The sequence below is a fragment of the Cetorhinus maximus genome, chromosome 25, assembly GCF_964194155.1.
Source record: "Cetorhinus maximus chromosome 25, sCetMax3.hap1.1, whole genome shotgun sequence".
NCBI lineage: Eukaryota > Metazoa > Chordata > Chondrichthyes > Lamniformes > Cetorhinidae > Cetorhinus > Cetorhinus maximus.
In genome coordinates this window covers 8787797-8796398 of record NC_135903.1, presented here as the reverse complement: position 1 = coordinate 8796398, position 8602 = coordinate 8787797, and positions in this window count along the sequence as shown.

Genomic DNA, 8602 nt, shown 5'->3' with positions numbered 1-8602 from the left:
GGAATTTGTAAAGAGGGCAAAATTAATTAGTGAACATGGACCAAATCCCAATTGTACCCGCTTTCAAACTGCCACAGCAAGAATATTTCCCCTCGTAGGCTTACAAAGGCAAGAAATGCTGCAGCAATTGCTAAATGAGGTTTGAGGTACCGATTGACCAAGTTTTACAAATAAAGTGAGACTGTCAGAGCAATTTACAGCAGCAACATGATCTGCTTCACCCTGCGAAAAGAATCTCTTCCACTTGGCTAAGGATCTTATCATGCGATTTAAGAAAGGATGTAGAGCAAGTGAGATTGAAGCAGACCAATATCTGGTTACCAATCCTACAAAAGTCTACACCCTCAGTGTCTAGGGCAATTTGCTCCTTCATCAACACAATTTTGCATGAGGGGTTCTGGAAATGTCAGTTTCTGGTGCATTTAAGTGATGACAATTCATTGACTGAAACAAATCACTTATTCCAGCAGTGAGGAGGGTTCTTGAGGATTGGAGACAAGGGCTATTTCAGTCCTGAGAGGTTTCAATAGAAAGAGAGCGGGATGATCTCACACAACCCAACCACCAAGGTCGCAACTGAGCAGGCACAAGGCTAGGGCTACAGGAGCTGATCTTTACACAGTGCCATTGAGGGGATTTGTTAACCATATGTATTTTACACATTTAGCATAAGCTTTTGTGAAAACTGCTGGAAGGTGCAGACACTGGTCTGGAAAAGGTAGAGAGGTTGCTTTCAAACCCCTTCATGGCCACACAGCCCCTGCTCCTGTAACATCCTCCCGTCCCACAACCCTCCGAGATCTCTATGTTCCTTCACATCTGACCTCTTGATCATCCTGATTTTCTTTGCTCCACTATTGGCGCCCATGTCTTCAGACCCTAAACTCTAGAATTCCCTTCCTACTTCATTTATCAAGCTTTGGTCAGCTGTCCTAGCATCTCCTTATATGGCTTGGTGTCAAATATTGTTGATAACGATCATGTGTCACACTTTGGTTCATTTTACTTTGTTAAAGGCGCTATGTAAATGCAAATTGTTGTTGTTCTATCAATCTCCCCTTAGCCTTCTCTTCTTTAAGGAGAACAACTCCAGCTTCTCTGATCTATCCACTGAACTCAAATCCCTTATCCCTGGAACCAATCCGGGAAATCTCTTCCGCACCCTCTCCAAACCCTTCCGAAAGTGCAGTGCCCAGAAATGGACACAATACTCCAGTTGGGGCTGAACTAGTGTTTTCTATAGATTTAGCGCAACCTCCTGACATTTCTGTTTTAAGCTTCTATTTATATAGCCCAAAATCCCTTATGCTTTGTTATGCACAGGCACCCCTAGCTGTTCTTGCACCCCCTTAGCTGAGACTATCTTGTCTTGCTTCCTACCAAAATATATCACCCCACACTTTTCTGCATGGAGTTTTATCAGCCATTGTTGTAATATGTCTTTAAGGGATATCAGCATGACATCACTAGAAGGGAAATGTGTCATGTGGTCCAGTCTTAGTTTCCCTTTTGTTTTGAGAAGTGCACACATGCACAGCTCTGATGTCTTCAAGCTTTATACCTGTATATAACTGCTCTCATGTGCTTTGTCTTAATAAATGAACCCACAACGTGTTTCTCCAATGCCTTATGAGTGATTGGTGCCTTGTGTCTTGCACAGTAAATAAGCCCAAGGTATTATATCATTATAATAACATGACAGTCATGTGCCTGCCCATTTCACTCGACTATTTATGTCCTCTTGAAGTCTAATACTATCTTTCTCATGGTTTATTTATACTTCCAAATTTCATATCATCAGCAAATTATGATATTGTGCCCCATACTTGCATGTCCTAGTCATGAATGTACATCAAAAGCAGCAGTGTTCCTAGTACTGAACCATGGTGAGCACCATAGTATACCTCCTTCCAGTCGGAATAAAAGACATTCACCATAACTTTGTGTGTTCCAGCCCTTAATCAATTTTGTTCAGTGTTACAACTGCCCCTTTTATTCCATGGGCTTCAGTCCTGCTAACAAGCCTATTATGTGGTACTTTATCAAATGCCTTTTGAAAGTCTGTGTACAAAACATCAACTGCGCTGCCCATCAACTCTTTCTAGTACTTCATCAAAAAACTCAGTCAGATTAGTCAAACATGATTTGCCCTCAACAAATCCATGCTGGCTTGTCTTTACAGAAATACAATTTTGTTCTTTCCAAATATATTCTTTTGGTAAATCTCCTGACTGATAAAGATGAAACCAGTGAAGAGCTCTACTGAAAGGCAGATGTTGTCTTCATTAGAATATCCCGAAATGTGTTTGCAGTTGACAGCAGAACCGATTGCAAGTTATGGAGTGGAACGGTGACAGTCTGTCAGTTCATCCTGTGCTGCAGTGCAAGAGGAAGTGTGAACTAACTTTTTTTGCACAGCCACGCAGTTTGTTTTCAGTGAATGAAGCAGAGGTATTGTCAAACTCAGGCTGAAATAGGTGCATTGTTTGCAAAAACAACTAATGTTCATTCACAATTGAGCAGCCCTAAATTTATGGGACAAGCTGTTGCCCAAAAGATTCATAGCTTCCAGATCTTGCAGATACATAGCTGTGCGGTTGATGATATTTCCTGATGAATCTAAAAATCCTCATTTTTGTTTTTGAATCTCTCCATAACCCCACCAAAAATGAAAAGAAACTGAAGAAACAGGATGCAAGTTGGGAAGAGTGTCTTGCAGTCAGCATCACGGTGAAGCAGTCTGGGAAGAGTGTCTTGCAGTCAGCATCACGGTGAAGCAGTTTGGGAAGAGTGACCTGCAGTCAGCATCACGGTGAAGCAGTTTGGGAAGAGTGTCCTGCAGTCAGCATCACGGTGAAGCAGTTTGGGAAGAGTGTCCTGCAGTCAGCATCGTGGTGAAGCAGCCTGGGAAGAGTGCCCTGCAGTCAGCATCATGGTGAAGCAGTTTGGGAAGAGTGTCCTGCAGTCAGCATCATGGTGAAGCAGTCTGAGAAGAGTGACCTGCAGTGAGCATCACGGTGAAGCAGTTTGGGAAGAGTGTCCTGCAGTCAGCATCGCGGTGAAGCAATATGGGAAGAGTGACCTGCAGTCAGCATCACGGTGAAGCAGTTTGGGAAGAGTGTCCTGCAGTCAGCATCATGGTGAAGCAGTCTGGGAAGAGTGTCCTGCAGTCAGCATCGCGGTGAAGCAGCCTGGGAAGAGTGCCCTGCAGTCAGCATCATGGTGAAGCAGTTTGGGAAGAGTGTCCTGCAGTCAGCATCATGGTGAAGCAGTCTGAGAAGAGTGACCTGCAGTGAGCATCACAGTGAAGCAGTTTGGGAAGAGTGTCCTGCAGTTAGCATCGCGGTGAAGCAATATGAGAAGAGTGACCTGCAGTCAGCATCACGGTGAAGCAGTTTGGGAAGAGTGTCCTGCAGTCAGCATCATGGTGAAGCAGTCTGGGAAGAGTGTCCTGCAGTCAGTTCTTGTTGAAAATAACAAGAGTGACATCTGGAGAGAGATGCAGTGGTTTCTGTCGAGGTTCATCCCAAGCAGTGCTGTGACACAGGACTCTGTTCTCTACAGGCTGTTCCCAGGGACAGACACACACCGAGACTGCAGCTGGAGGATCATCAACTTGATGAAAGATGCTCTTTGGTCTGCCCAAAATTTGTTGGTCTTCCAGTGCAAAGAGTTGTCCCCAACCAAGTGTTGCAGACTGGCGCATTCCAAAGTCCAGGACTATGTGCTGAGGGACTCACTAAAGCTTGGGGCAGCTGCTGCAAAGGCGCAATGGGGAAAGGTTGCTGTCTAAGATCTTTCTGCCATAGTGCACCGAGAGACTGGGAAAGGTACTCGGGCTGTACGACTCACAAAGATTGTATGTAGTGAATACTAAATGTATCATAATTGTATTGAAGCACCTCAGAGTGCAACATGATGTATGTCGATAACTCCAATCCCATTGCACTGTCTGACTGTCTGTAATGACCATATTGAAATGTCTGTAATGTTCATTGATTGCATTGAAGCACCACAGGGTGCGACATGATCCATGTGTAAAAGTTGAATCTAATTGCATTTTTTGTGATGGCCATTTGGAAATGTTTTGTAATGTTCTTTCAGGTATTTTATGAATAAAGTATATTTTTCCAAAAAAAACAAGAGTGACATCACAAGACAGCGCAAGAGAGCGACGGAGAGATCGGAATCAGCGTGAGTGCGGGGAAGCTTCAAAAAGTGACGTCAGCACAAAGGTGAGAGCTGATTGGTGAGTAGTGGGTAAGTGTTTTTCTCCAGTTTTTTTCTCTAGCTTTTCTCCAGTTTAAAATAGATTAAGCTAAGGAAAGGTAAGGGTTCTAAGTTTTATTTAAAGTACATAACTAATTTAACTTTTTTTTACTGTATTTAACTTAAAACAAGGGTTTTATTTTCAACTAGAGGCATGGCAGGGCAGCTCAGTCCCGTGTTATGTACCGCCTGCAACATGTGGGAAGTCATAGATGCTCCTTGCGCTCTGACCGACCACGTGTGCAGGAAGTGCCACCAGCTGCAGCTACGTGAGCTCCGAGTTTCGGAGCTTGAGCAGCAGCTGGAGGCACTGAGGTGCATCCGCGAGGGTGAGAGTTTCGTGGATAGCACGTTTTTAGATGTGGTCACCCCATAGCTTACGGAAGTGCAGGCAGAGAGGGAATGGGTGACCATCAGTCAGAAGAAAGGTGTCAGGCAGGTAGTCAGGAAAACCCCAGGGTGCATCTTGCTCAAGAACCATTTTTTTGTGTTGGAAGACAGTGAGAGTGACGATCCTCTGGGGATTGCAGCCACGCTCATGGCACTGTGAGTGGCTCAGCTGCACACGGTGGGGTAAGAAAAAAAGAGAGGAAGAGCAATAGTGGTAGGAGACTCGATAGTAAGGGGAACAGACAGGCGTTTCTGCGGCTGTAGATGTGACTCCAGGATGGTATGCTGCCTCCCTAGTGCCAGGGTCAAGGATGTCACTGAATGGCTGCAGGGCATTCTAAAGGGGGAGGGAAAATAGACAGAGATTGTGGTACATATTGGGACCAACAACATAGGTAGAAAGAGGGATGAGGTCCTGCAAGCAGAATTTAGGGAGATAGGAAACAGATTAAAAAACAGGACCTCAAAGGTAGTAATCTCTGGATCACTTCCGGTGCCACACGCTAGCGAGTATAGAAATAGGAGGTTAGTCCAGATGAATGCGCGGCTGGAGAGATGGTGCAGGAGGGAGGGCTTTAATTTCTGGGACATTGGGACCGTTTCTGGGGGTAGTGGGACCTGTACAAGGCGGATGGGTTGCACCTGAACTGGAATGGGACCAGCATCCCTGCGGGGAGGTTTGCTAGTGCTGTTGGGGAGGGTTTAAACTAACTTGGCAGGGGGATGGGATCCTGAGAGGAGGTTCAGCAGGGGGAGATGCACAGCCAAAATTAGAAGAGAGAGCAAGTGAGTCTGGAAGGCATTTAGTTATGAGGAGAGATTGGATAGACTGGGGTTATTTTCCCTGGAGCAAAGGAGATTGAAGGGGGACATGACTGAGGTGTATACAATTATGAGGGGCATAGATAGGGTGGACAGGAAGGAACATTTCCACTTGGTGGAGGGATCAAAAACCAGGGGGCATAGATTTAAGGTAAGAGGCAGGAGGTTTAGAGGGGATGTGAGGAAGAATTTTTTCACCCAGAGGGTGGTGGGAATCTGGAACTCTGCCTGAAAGGGTGGTAGAGGCAGATGCCCTCATAACATTTAAGAAGTATTTGGATGTGCACTTGCGATGCCATGGCATACAAGGCTATGGGCCTAGTGCTGGGAAATGGGATTAGAATAGTTTGGTACTTGTTTGACCGGCGCAGATGCGATGGGCCTTTTCCAGTGCTGTAGTCCTCTGTGGCTCTATGACTCTATTCAGAGCGTGTGTTTTAGTTCATGTGCTAATTACATTTGGTGAGCTGGAGCCATCCTGGCTTTGATTCAAAGTGGATGGTGGCTCAATGCCTGGTCGCAGATGAATAATTCTGCCTTTTAAATGACCATCACAATAGTGAAAAATGCTGCAACCAATCACTCAACAAGCCCAACATAAACAACTATTCTGCTGTAACCATTTATATCTCCTCTGGAACCATCTGTTGTTTCTTTACTTGTCCAATTATCATCCCCTTTTGCCTCGCGCCATCATCTCTTTTGAGGCGAGGCGAATTGAAAACTTCAAAAAGCAGATTGTTTGATTTTGGTTGGGTAAAGGATACAGAACCAAGGCAGTAGATGGAGCTAAAATACAGATTAGCCATGATCAAAATTGAATGGTAGAACAGGATGGAGGGGCCGAATGGCCCACTCAAAAAAAACTCAGTCAGATTAGTCAAACATGATTTGCCCTCAACAATTCCATGCTGGCTCTCCTTTACAGAAATACAACTCTGTTCTTTCCGAATATATTCCTTCAGTGAGCTTCCTGACTGATAAAGATGAAACTATGATGAAGGCCCACTTTAGGGGAGACAGTGGCGAGTTGGTAATGTCACTGGACTATCTAGAGACTCAGGCTAACGCACTGGGGATACAGGTTCAAATCCCAGTTGGTGGAATTTAAATTCAATTAATTCATAAAATCAGTTAATTATGTGGAAAAAAACTTGGAATTTAAATCTAGTCTTAATAATGGTGACCATGAAACTACCATTGATTATTATAAAAACCCATCTGGTTCACTAATGTCCCTTTAGGGAAGCAAATCTGCCATCCTTACCTGGTCTGGCCTACATGTGACTCCAGACCCACAGCAATGTGGTTGTCTCTTAACTGCTCTCAAAGGCAATTAGGGATGGGCATCAAAAGCTTACCTCACCAGTGAAGCCTACATCCTCTGAAAATATTGAAAATAAACTGCTCGTATATTCCTTGCCATTTCATCACTCCTGATCTCCGACCTATCGCTGACCTTCCCTTTTGTTCTTTCCCTGCTTCCCTTTTCCCTAACTCTGCGTTTGTTTAAAAAACTGTTAAATCTCTAATATCTTCCAGCTCTGATGAAAAGTCCTTGACCTAAAGTGTTAATTCTGGGCTGGATTTTACGGGGCACCAGAAACAGAACTGGACTAGCCATATAAATACTGTGGCTACAAGAGCAGGTCAGAGGCTAGGAATCGTGCAACGAGTAACTCACCTCCTGACTCCCCAAAGCCTGTCCACCATCTACAGGGCACAAGTCAGGAGTGTGATGGAATACTCCCCACTCGCCTGGATGAGTGCAGCTTCCACAACACTCAAGAAGCTCGACACTGTCCAGGACAAAGCAGCCCCGCTTGATTGGCACCCCATCCACAAACATTCACTCCCTCCACCACCGATGCACAGTAGCAGCAGTGTGTACCATCTACAAGATGCACTGCAGGAACTCATCAAGGCTCCTTTGACAGCACCTTCCAAATGCACGATCACTACTCCTAGAAGGACAAGGGCAGCAGATACCTGGGAACACCACCACCTGGAAGTTCTCCTCCAAGTCACTAGCCATCCTGACTTGGAAATATATCGGCTGTTCCTTCACTGTCACTGGGTCAAAATCCTGGAACTCCCTCTCTAACAGCACGGTGGGTGTACCTACACCACATGGACTGCAGCGGTTCAAGAAGGCGGCTCATCACCACCTTCTTAAGGGCAACTAGGGATGGGCAATAAATGCTGGCCCAGCCAGCGAAGCCCACATCCCGTGATTGAATTTTAAAAAAACATATTCCCTGCACCACCCACCCAACAGCCTGCCCATCTGAAACCCAGCTGTCTCACAGCGATATTACACTGGGAGCACTCTTAATTGTTTCAGAATTGGACCTTTTCCCCCATCGGGGAGGAAATGCTGCTTTAGAGAGCTGCTGGCCAATCTGATAGGCCAGTAGCTCTGTAGCTCAAACAGTGCCAGAATTGAGCAGTGCCCACTGCTGGATCTACAGGCAGTCCCTGAGGAAGAAGACTAATGGAAACCAGGCTTAAAAAGGTAAGTCTGGGATTGTGGATGGGCATGGACCCCACTGAGATTGGGTGGGGGGAGTGTGGGGGGTGGGGGGGGGGCATTTGAAAGGCCATGGGGGGAGAGTTATGGTGGGGGGCACAATCTTGGGGGGTTGCCTCCGATGGCCACGGGGAACTCCCCCAAGGGAGGTACTTCACCCTTCTTGCCCAACGGCTGCCCACACAGTGAAAGCTGAGGAGTTACTCACCTTTTCCTGCTGCATGTAAAATAGATGCAGAGGTGGAATGAGGCCCTTAAGAATAAGGCCATTATTTGGTCTCTTAAGGGCCTCAATAGGCCTATGGGCAGGCTGGCTACCTCTTGCTCCCCTGCCCACCCTCATATGGGAGATAGGTCAGAGATGGGTGGGAAGGCATTGGGAAGACTACCTGCTTTATTTACGAGCTCCCCACCCTTGACCTTTAAATAGGACAGCGAATTTTTAAAAATTCTTTATAATTCGCGGGATGTGGGCTTCGCTGGCTGGGCCAGCATTTATTGCCCATCCCTAGTTACGCTTGAGAGGGTGGTGGTGAGCTGCCTTCTTGAACCACTGCAGTCCATGTGGTGTAGGTACACCCACAGTGCTGT